Genomic DNA, 12,031 nt, shown 5'->3' on the forward strand with positions numbered 1-12,031 from the left:
GGGGGGCTTTTTCTACTTTTACACTTTGTGAAAATAAAAAATTAGTCACATGGGGTGACCCAGGTTACGTCGGGTCGGTCCCGGCGCTGGGACCCGCGGCTAATACGGGTCATCACTGATCACGGTTATGCCCGGTATTAACCCTTCAGACGCGGCGATCAAAGTTGATCGCCACACCGAAAGTTAAAAAAGCATTCCCGGCAGCTCAGTCGGGCTGATCGGGACCCCCATGGTGATACTGCGGTGTCCCGATAAGCTATACGGTCACGAGGAGGGTGCCTTCCTGCCTCCTCGTTGTCCAATCGCCGAATGACTGCTCCGAGCCTAAGATCCAGGCAGGAGCAGTTGAGCATCGAAAACACTGATCAATGCTATGGCATAGCATTGATCAGTGCTGGCAATCAGTGTATTGCATATTATAGTCCCCAATGGGGGCTATAACATTGCAAAAAAAAAGTTTAACCCCTTGGGGACGGAGCCCATTATGACCCTAAGGACGGGAGCATTTTTTGCAAATCTGACCACTGTCACTTTAAGCATTAATAACTCTGGGATGCTTTTACTTATAAATTTGATTCTGAGATTGTTTTTTCGTGACATATTCTACTTTATGTTAGTGGTAAATTTTCGTCGATACTTGCATCCTTTCTTGGTGAAAAATTCAAAAATTTCATTAAAAATTTGAAAATTTTGCATTTTTCTAACTTTGAAGCTCTCTGCTTATAAGGAATATGGATATTCCAAATAAATTATATATTGATTCACATATAAAATATGTCTACATTATGTTTGCATCATAAAATTGATGAGTTTTTACTTTTGGAAAACACCAGAGGGCTTTAAAGTTCAGCAACAATTTTCCAATTTTTCGCAAAATTTTCAAAATCGGAATTTTTCAGGGACCAGTTCAGGTTTGAAGTGGATTTGAAGGGTCTTCTGGTTAGAAATACCCCATAAATGACCCCATTATAAAAACTGCACCCCTCAAAGTATTCAAAATGACTTTCAGTAAGTGTATTAACCCTTTAGGTGTTTCACAGGAATAGCAGCAAAGTGAAGGAGAAATTTCAAAATCTTCATTTTTTTACACTCGCATGTTCTTGTAGACCCAGTTTTTGAATTTTTACAAGGGGTAAAAGGAAAAAAATCCTCTCAAAATTTGTAACCCAATTTCTCTCGAGTAAGAAAATACCTCATATGTGTATGTCAAGTGTTCGTCGGGTGCACTAGAGGGCTCAGAAGCGAAGGAGCAACAATGGGATTTAGGAGAGTGAGTTTTTCTGAAATGGTCTTTGGGGGGCATGTCCCATTTAGGAAGCCCCTATGGTGCCAGGACAGCAAAAAAAACCACATCGCACACTATTATGGAAACAACACCCCTCAAGGAACGTAACAAGGGGTACGGTGAGCCTTAACACCCCACAGGTGTTTGACAACTTTTTGTTAAAGTCGGATGTGTAAATGAAAAAAAATATTTTTCCACAAAAATGCTGGTTTTTCCCAAAATTTTACTTTTTTACAAAGGGTAATAGGAGAAAATGCCCCCCTAAAATTTGTAACCCAATTTCTTCTGAGTATGGAAATACCCCATGTTTGGACGTCAAGTGCACTGCGAGCGAACTACAATGCTCAGAAGAGAAGGAGGGCCATTGAGCTTTTAGAGAGATAATTTGTTTGGAATGGAAGTCGGGGGCCATGAGCATTTACAAAGCCCCCCGTGGTGCCAGAACAGTGGACCCCCCCCCACATGTGACCCCAGTGACCCCATTTTGGAAACTACACCCCTCACTGAATGTAATAAGGGGTACAGCAGTGAGCATTTACACCCTACTGGCGTTTGACAGATCTTTGGAACAGTGGGCTGTGCAAACAAAACAATTGCATTTTTCATTTTCACTGACCACTGTTCCAAAAATCTGTCAGACACCTTTGGGGCGTAAATGCTCACTGTACCCCTTATTACATTACGTGAGGGGTATAGTTTCCAAAATGGGGTCACATGTGGGTATTTATTTTTTGGGGTTTATGTCAGAACCGCTGTAAAATCAGCCACCCCTGTGCAAATCACCAATTTCGGCCTCAAATGTACATAGTGCGCTCTCCCTTCTGGGCCTTGTTGTGTGCCCGCAGAGTATTTTATGCCCACATATGGGGTATTTCTGTACTCAGGAGAAATTGCGTTACAAATTTTGGGGGTCTTTTTTTCCTTTTACCTCTTGTGAAAATAAAAAGTAAAGGGCAACACCAGCATGTTAGTGTAAAAATATTTTTTTTTACACTAACAGGCTGGTGTAGACCCCAACTTTTCCTTTTCATAAGGGGTAAAAGGAGAAAAAGCCCCCCAAAATTTGTAGTGTAATTTCTCCCGAGTACGGAGATACCCCATATGTGGCACTAAACTGTTTCCTTGAAATACGACAGGGCTCCGAAGTGAGAGAGCGCCATGCGCATTTGAGGACTAAATTAGGGATTGCACCGGGGTGGACATAGGGGTATTCTACGCCAGTGATTCCCAAACAGGGTGCCTCCAGCTGTTGCTAAACTCCCAGCATGCCTGGACAGTCAGTGGCTGTCGGGAAATGCTGTGAGTTGTTGTTTTGCAACAGCTGGAGGCTCCGTTTTGGAAACACTGCCGTACAATACATTTTTCATTTTAATTGTGGGGGGGGGGAGACAGTGTAAGGGGGTGTTTATGTAGTGTTTTACTCTTTATTATGTGTTAGTGTAGTATAGTGTAGTGTTTTTAGGGTACATTCGCACTGGCGGGTTACGGTGAGGGTCCCGCTAGGAGTTTGAGCTGCGGCGAAAATTTGCCGCAGCTCATACTTGAAGCAGGAAACTTGCTGTAAACCCGCCCGTGTGAATGTACCCTGTACGTTCTCATAGGGGGGGAACCTCCAGCTGTTTCAAAACTACAACTCCCAGCATGCACGGTCTGTCAGTACATGCTGGGAGTTGTAGTTTTGAAACAGCTGGAGGCACACTGGTTGGAAAATACTGAGTTAGGTTCTGTTACCTAACTCAGTATTTTCCAACCAGTGTGCCTCCAGCTGTTGCAAAACTACAACTCCCAGCATGCACGGTCTGTCAGTACATGCTGGGAGTTGTAGTTTTGAAACAGCTGGAGGCACACTGGTTGGAAAATACTGAGTTAGGTTCTGTTACCTAACTCAGTATTTTCCAACCAGTGTGCCTCCAGCTGTTGCAAAACTACAATTCCTAGCATGACTGATCACAGAAGGGCATGCTGGGAGATGTAGTTATGCAACAGCTAGAGGTACGCAACTACAACTCCCAGCATGCCGAGACAGCTGTTTTCTGTGTGGACATGCTGGAATTTGTAGTTGTGCAACATCTGGAGTGCTACAATTTAGAGACCACTGAACAGTGATCTCCAAACTGTGGACCTCCAGATGTTGCAAAACTACAACTCCCAGCATGCCCAGACAGCAAACAGCTGTGTGGGCATGCTAGGAGTTGTAGTTTTACAAGATCTAGAGGGCAGTATAGATCACTGTGCAGTGGTCTCTAAACTGCAGACCTCCAGCTGTTGCAAAACTACAAATTCCAGCATGCCCACACAGCAAACAGCTGTCTGGGCATGCTGGGAGTTGTAGTTTTGCAACATCTGGAGGGCTACAGTCTAGAGACCACTATGGTGGTCTCAGACTGTAGCCCTCTAGATGTTGCTATGCAACTACTCACCGGCTTCCGTCGCATCCGGGAGCCGTCCTCTTCTGCCGGACGCCGCCGCAGATCTCCGTCGCCGCCCGCCGATCCCTGTCGCTCCACTGCCTCCGGAGGGGTAAGTGGACTCCGGCGCCGCTCCTCTTCGTTTTCCCCGTTCTGCCCTGCCTATTGTGGGAGGGCAGGACGGGGAAAACGAAAGTAAACCCCTCCGCCCCTGATCTGCTATTGGTGGTCGCGTCTAGACTACCAATAGCAGAGATAGGAGGGGCGGCACCCTTGCCACCTCACTCCTATCGCTTTAGGGGAATCGTGGGTGTCTTAGACACCCGCGATCCCCCTTCTATTCCGGGTCACCGGGTCACCATTGACCCGTAATGACCCAGAATCGGCGCAAATCGCAAGTGTGCATTCACTTGCGATTTGCACCGATCGCCGACATGGCGGGGTCTAATGACCCCCCTGGGCATTTGCACGGGGTGCCTGCTGATAGATATCAGCAGTTACCCCGGTCCGGTCCCCGCCCGGCGTGCGGCGGGGACCGAAATTCCCACGGGCGTATGGATACGCCCTTCGTCCTTAAGTACCAGGACGCAAGGGCGTATGCATACGCCCTTCGTCCCCAACAGGTTAAAGAAAAGTTAATAGAGATGATTTAACCCCTTCCTTAATAAAAGTTTGAATCACCCTCCTTTTCCCATTTAACCCCTTAAGGACTCAGCCCATTTTCACCTTAACCTCCCTGGCGGTATGATTATGTCAGGAATTTTTTACCAAAAGCGGTACCATTTTTTTGCATGGAAATTTGGTGTTATGTATTGTAGGCCTGCAATTCTTAGTAATTAATTACTTTAACCTGACCAAAGAAGACTCTAGTAGACCTCTCAGATGTGATAAAGTTCGAAACGTAAAATCATGAATTATAATCTAATAAATAATATAATTTTATTCAATAATGTAATAAATAATGAAATTTGTCAAACAAAGAAAATTCAGTAAACATCCTGGGTGTGGTAAATTTTGAAACATGGGACTGCACATAGACCGACGTCAAAATCAGGGCAATGGAACCTGGTTTCTTTTCGGATTTTTTTTCCATTGCCATCTTGCTTTGAGCAGCAAACTACGCACATCCTTATAGGTGCCGCCTTTTTTGCGGTTGGCGGGATGTAATCCATAAAGTGACGACCAGTCAGGCGTTCTTGGTTGACAACGTCAACAGCACGATGTCCAGATCTGTTCACGGCCACTGATGGCGTTTGGTAGTTCAAAAAAATCCGCTCTGCCACCTTCCAGATAAAGTCAGAATGAACAAGAGGCTTGTCACTCTTTCCTCTGTGCAGTATATAGGCATTCCAGAGGCATTGTTCCAGGAGATGCCTGAAAATTTTTTGTAATATTTTTTGTTGTTGTTTCCGCATAGCCGGATAAAATGTCATCGCCTGATCGGCTCTATCGACTCCTCCCATGGTGTTGTTGTAGTCAATCACAAGTTGTGGCTTCATGACAATCTTTCCCACCTCTTGTGTGGACCATGGCAGTGGAGGTGTTATGCACTGTACTCATTAGGCACACGTCTTTTTTGTCACGCCAACACATTGCCATCATCTTTCCTTTCTGCCAGGCAACCATTTCTCCTGTTTTCAGTTTTTTCTTGGCAAACATTGATGGCAGGTCACGTCGGTTGGCCCTAACGGTTCCATATCCATCAGTCTTGTGTTTTAGCAGAAACTTGTACAGCTCAGGCGATGTGTAAAAGTTGTCCGTTGTCGCACAATACCCCTGATTCAGCAATGGCACAAGCAGTGTAAGGACTGATGATGTTGCCATCCCATAGCCGCTGTACCTGGGGTTGAATTGTGTTCCTTTACCGGTGCATATGACGGGATATATAGCCAGTGGCAGACTCGCAGAGCATATAGGATTTTATTCCAAACCGTGCTCTCTTGGATGCGATGTATTGAATCCAGCTGAGTTGTCCCTTGTAAGCCATCAGACTTTCATCAATGCTGATGTCTCTATCTGGCACATAGGCCTGCTGGAAATTTTTTAGGATCATTTGGTATACTTCCCAGATCTTCTTGAGTTTTGGCGTTGGATGTGTGGCTTCGTCAAATTCCTCGTTGTTGGTGAAGTGCAAAGTCTTCATTATGAGGGAAAATCGGTACTCGGACATGATGGTGCCAAAAAAATGGGGTTGCCAGCAATTTATTGGTAGTCCAGTACCATTTCTGCAGGGGTTTCCCCACCACCCCCTGAAGAAGTATTAGCCCCAGAAACTTCCAGATGTCCTCTTTAGCCATGGGTTCCCATTTTCTGTTCCTGGAAAACTTGCTATGCAAAGTAGCGGATTGCTGCTCGTTGTAGCGATTTGTCTCCGTGAGAATCTTTTCAATGACGTCATCTGTGAGAAATAATTTTAGGTACGCCAAAGGATCATTGTGCTCAACGTCTACCTTCATCCCAGGTGATCCAGTAAACGGAAATCTTGGTGGCGGTACTTCATCCATACTGCAATCAATAAGGCACCAAGTGCGCACATCACTGAGCTCTGGTGCAGAATCGTCGCTGTCGCCACTTCTCTGGTCAGTGTCAGAGTCGGATGACGAATCTTGCCAGGAATCGCTATCGCTGTCGCTCAATTCTGCGAGGGGCTCTGTGTCGCTGCTGCTGTCACTCATCTGATCCAAACCCGCTTTGGAGATGCTAAAGTGACGCTTTGATGCCATTGTAAAAAATTTCTTTTATGGGCAGAAATTACAGCAAAAAGGGCAGGCAGGGCAGTGTAGGATGATCAAATGTCAAATCTGTGGTGATACAGGATTTCACTGTATCCCCTGACTTTATGTGTGTGTGTCACTTTTATGCTTTGAAACATTTGAATTTCCCGCCCAGTTCCGCCCCCATGAGCCGCTGCAGCTCACAGAGACGGAACCAGGAAGTCAGATGGAGGCATCCGCCGGGGCTCTCACCGGCGATCACAGCGGGGACATCGCTGGATCGCCAGGAGAAGGTAAGGAGACTCCTCTGCCAGCTCCGTAATCTACCCCGAGCGTGACTCGAGGTTACCGCTTCTGGCAGCGAAAATTAACCCTCGGGAATACCGCTAACCTGGTTAAGGACCCGGGCATTTTTTGCACATCTGAACACTGTCACTTTAAGTATTAATAACTATGGGATGCTTTTACTTTTCATTCGGATTCCAAGATTGTTTTTTCATGTATACATGGTATATTCTATATTATGTTAGTGGTAAATTTTTGTCAATACTTGCATCATTTCTTGGGAAAAAAAAATCATTGCATTTTTTTTAACTTTGAAACGCTCTGCGTATAAGGAAAATGGACATCCCAAATAAATTATATATTGATTCACATATACAATGTCTACTTTATGTTTGCTTAATAAAGTTGACATGTTGTTACTTTTGGAAGACATCAGAGGGCTTCAAAGTTCAGCAGCAATTTTCTCATTTAAAAAAAAAAATTCTAAATCGGAATTTTTCAGGGACCAGTTCAGTTTTGAAGTGGATTTGAAGGGCCTTCATATTAGAAATACCCCATAAATAATGACCCCATTATAAAAACTGCACCCCTCAAAGTATTCAAAAAAACATTCAGTAAGTGTGTTAACCCTTTAGGTGTTTCACCGGAATAGCAGAAATGTGAAGGAGAAAATTCAAAATCATAATTTTTTACACTTGCATGTTCTTGTAGACCCAATTTTAGAATTTTTACAAGGGGTAAAAGGGGAGAAATCCCCCTGAAATTTGTAACCCAATTTCTCTCGAGTAAGGAAATACCTCATATGTGGATGTAAAGTGCTCTGTGGGTGCACTAGAGGGCTCAGAAGGGAAGAAGCGACAGTGGGATTTTGGAGAGTGAGTTTTCTGAAATGGTTTTTGGGGGGCATGTCACATTTAGGAAGCCCTTATGTGCCAGAACAGCAAACAAAAACAACACATGGCATAGTATTCTGGAAACTACACCCCTCAAGGCACGTAACAAGTGGCGCAGTGAGCCTTCACGCCCCACAGGTGTTTGATGACTTTTAGTTAAAGTTGGATATGTAAATGAAAAAAAAAATTTCAATAAAATGCTGGTTTTTCCCCAAATTTTAGATTTTTACAATGGATAATAGGAGAAAATGCCCAAAAATTTGTAACCCTAATTCTTCTGAGTATGGAAATACCCCATGTGTGGATGTCAAGTGCACTGCGGGTGCACTACAATGCTCAGAGGAGAAGGAGCCACATTTGGCAATGCAAATTTTGAAGAAATTGTTTTTTGGGGGGCATGTCTCATTTAGGAAGCCCCTATGGTGCCAGAACAGCAAAAAAAAAAAAAGCCCCACATGGCATACTATTTGGGAACCAACATCCCTCAAGGCATGTAACAAGGGGTACAGTGAGCCTTAATATACCAAAGGTGTTTGACAAATTTATGCTAAAGTTGGATGTGAAAATGAAAAATGTGATATTTTTTTCACAAAAATGCTGGTGTTTCACAAAAATGCTGGTCGGTGGCCATGTGTGTTTACAAAGCCCCCCGTGGTGCCAGAACAGTGGACCCCCCCCCCCCCACACACACACACACATGTGACCCCCTTTTTGGAAACTACACCCCTCACAGAATGTAATAATGGGTTCTGTGAGCATATGCACCCCACTGGTGTTTGACAGATCTTTGGAACAGTAGGCTGTGCAAATGAAAAATGTACACCTGTGGGGTGTAAATGCTCACTGTACCCTCTGTTACATTACATGAGGGGTGTAGTTCCCAAAATGGGGGCTTTGTAAATGCACAAAGGCCTTAATTTCCAGACACATTCTCTCTCAAAAAGCCCAATGGCGCTCCTTCTCTTCTGAGCATTGTAGTAAGCCTGCAGAGCATTTTACGTCCACATATAGGGTATTTCAATACTCAGAAGAGATGGTATTACAAATTTTGTGTGGCTTTTTTCCTATTACCCCTTGTGAAAATGAAAAATTTGGGATAACACCAGTATTTTTGTGAAAACAATAAAAAAAAAATGTCATTTTCACGTCCAACTAAGAAAATTCTTCAAACACCTGTAGGGTGTTAAGGCTTACTATACCACTTTTTATGTTCTGTGAGAGGTGTAGTTTCCAAAATGGGGTCACATGTAGGTGTTTTTTTTTGCGTTTATGTCAGTGCCGCTGTAACAATCAGCTACCCCTGTGCAAATCACCTCAAATGTACATAGTGCGCTCTCACTACTGAGCCTTGTGCGCCCGCAGAGCATTTTAAATCCACATATGGGATATTTACTCAGAAGAAATTACGTTACAAATTTTGGGGGTCTTTTTTTCCTTTTTGTGAAAATGAAAAGCATGGGGCAACACCAGCATGTTAGTGTAAAATTTTTTATTTTTTAACAATAACATGCTGGAGTAGACCCCAACTTTACCTTTTCATAAGGGGTAAAAGGAGAAAAAGCCCCCCACGATTTGTTAGGCAATTTCTCCTGAGTATGGAAATACCTCATATGTGGCCCTGAACTGTAGTCTTGAAATATGACAGGGCTCAAAAGTGAGAGATCGCCATGCTCATTTGAGGCCTGAATTAGGAATTTGCATAGGGACAGACCCGGATGCAAGACTTGCCTCTGATACCAAAATTACCCTACGGCAATGTTTCCCAAACAGGGTGCCTCCAGCTGTTGCAAAACTCCCAGCATGCCTGGACAGTCAATGGCTGTCTGGCAACACTGGGAGTTGTTGTTTTGCAACAGCTGGAGGCTCCGTTTTATAAACCGTGCCATACCAGACGTTTCTCATTTTTATTGAGGGGGGGGGGGGGGGGGGAGGGAGGTAATTAATTGTGTAGGGATATGTGTATATGTAGTATTTTACCCTTTATTTTGTGTAGGAGTAGTGGAGTGTTTTTAGCGTACAATCACACAGGCGGGTGTTCACAGCGAGTTTCCCGCTGGGAGTTTGAGCTGCAGCGGAAAATTTGCTACATCTCAAACTTGCAGCGAGAAACGCACTGTAAACCCCCACCCGTGTGAATGTAGCCTGTAGCGTAAACCTCCAGTTGTTGCAAAACTACAACTCCCAGCATGCCCTTTGGCTGTCTGTGCATGCTGGGGATTGTAGTTATGCAACAGCTGGAGGCATACTGGTTGCAAAACACTGAGAGTTTGTTACTTAACTCAAAGTTTTGCAACCAGTGTGCCTCCAGCAGTTGCAAAAGTACAACTCCCAGCATGTACGGACAGCTAAAGGTCATGCTGGGAGTTGTAGTTTGCAACAGCTGGAGGCACACTGGTTGCGAAACACCTGAGTTTGCTACCTAACTCAGTGAGCCTTCAGCTGTTGCAAAAACTACAACTCTCAGCATGCAGTGACAGCTGAAGGGCATGCTGGGACTTTTAGTTATGCAACAGCTGGAGGCATACTACAAACACTCCCAGCATGCCCTTTGGCTGTCCGTGTATGCTGGGGGTTGTAGTTTTGCAACAGCTGGATGCACAATGGTTGGGAAACACTAAGAGTTTGTTACTTAACTCAGTGTTTCCCAACCAGTGTGCCTCCAGTTGTTGCAAAACTACAGCTCCCAGCATGCCCAGGGCATGTTGGGAGTTGCAGTTATGCAACAACTGCAGGAGAACAGTTTGGAGACCACTGTTAGTGATGTCCAAACTGTAGCCCTCTAGATGTTGCAAAACTACAACTCCAAGCATGCCTAGACTGTCCAGGCATGCTGGGAGTTGTAGTTCTGCAACATCTGAAGGGCCAGATGTTACAAAACTACAACTCCCAGCATGCCTGGGCAGTCTGGGCATGCTTAAAGTTGTAGTTTTGCAACATCTGGAGGGCTACAGCTTGGGCCCCACTGTATAGTGGTCTCCAAACTGTGGCCCTCCAGATGTTGCAAAACTACAACTCAAAGACAGCCTTTGGCAATCTAGGCATGCTGGGAGTTGTAGTTTGGCAATTCCCAGAAGGTAGCAGTGAAGATCACTTACCACTAATCTTCACTGCTGCCTCCACCGCTCTTTCTGCCGCCACGTCCTCACTGCTGCGGGTCCCGCCGACATCCTGACGTGCTCCGGCACCCGCCGCCATCTTCCCCTCACTCTTCCCAAGAGTCATCAAGGGCCGGGCAGAGCAGGGGAAATGAAAATCAATCTGAATTGATTGGCGATTTGCGGCCGACATGGGAAGGTCTCAGGACACCCCCCCCCCCCCCCCCCCCCCAGGCATTTGCTCGGGATGCCTGCTGAATGATTTTACCGAAAAATGCACTGTGTAGAAACGGAAGCCCCCAAAAGTTAAAGATGGTGTTGTTTTTTTCAATTTTGTCGCACAATTAATTTTTTTTTTTTAGAATTGGTGATGCAAAAAAAAAAAGCCATAATATGAGTCTGTAGGTGCAAAATTGAAAGGGTTATGATTTTTAAAAGGTGAGGAGGAAAAAACGAGAGTTAGGGTTTGTGTTACATTTTTTTTATTTTTTTATTTTATTTTCATTGACAGATTTTTGCTACCGTGAGCAAACACCTATGGGTGTAAATGTTCACTGCCCCCTTATATTTCCTGAAGGGGTGTAGTTTCCAAAATGGTTTCACATGTGGGGGGTTTCTGTTGTTCTGACACCACGGGGGCATGAAATGGCTCTTGCTCCTTTGGGCTATTTCCACACTCGGGAGAAACTGGGTTACAAATTTTGGACGGTGTATATTCGAGATACCACCATCATTTTAGTGTAAAAAAAAGTGTAAATGTTCACTGCACCCCTTATTTAATTCCTTGAGGGGTGTAGTTTCCAAAATGGGGGTCACATATGGAGGGTGGTGGTTCTATTGTCCGGGACCATGGGGGCTTTATAAATTCGAAATGGCCCCCAAAAGCGATTTCAGACACATTCTGTTTGAAAAAAGCAAAATTGTGCTCCTTCTCTTCTGAGCCCACAGAGCATTTTACGTCTACATATAGGGTATTTCCATACTTTTTGGGTTACAAATTTTGCAAGCCTTTTTTTCCTTTTATCCTTTGTGAATATAAAAAATTGGGGTAACATTAGCATTTTAGTGTAATTTTTTTTTCCATTGCCCACTGTTCTAAAATTGCCAGACACCTATGTGATCTTAGTGCTCACTGCACCTTGCTACATTCCTTGAGGGTTGTAATTTCCAAAGTGGGGTCACCTTTGGGGGATTTCTCATGTTTTAGCACCAGAAAACCACTGTAAATATGAAATGGTACTGAGAAAAATACCCAAATCAAAAGTAAGCCTCAAAATTCACTAGGTGATCCACTGAGGCATATGGTTGACTCAAGAAGCACACTGGGGCCACATATGTGATATTTCTAAAA

This window comes from Hyla sarda, chromosome 4 (assembly GCF_029499605.1).
Source record: "Hyla sarda isolate aHylSar1 chromosome 4, aHylSar1.hap1, whole genome shotgun sequence".
Taxonomy (NCBI): domain Eukaryota; kingdom Metazoa; phylum Chordata; class Amphibia; order Anura; family Hylidae; genus Hyla; species Hyla sarda.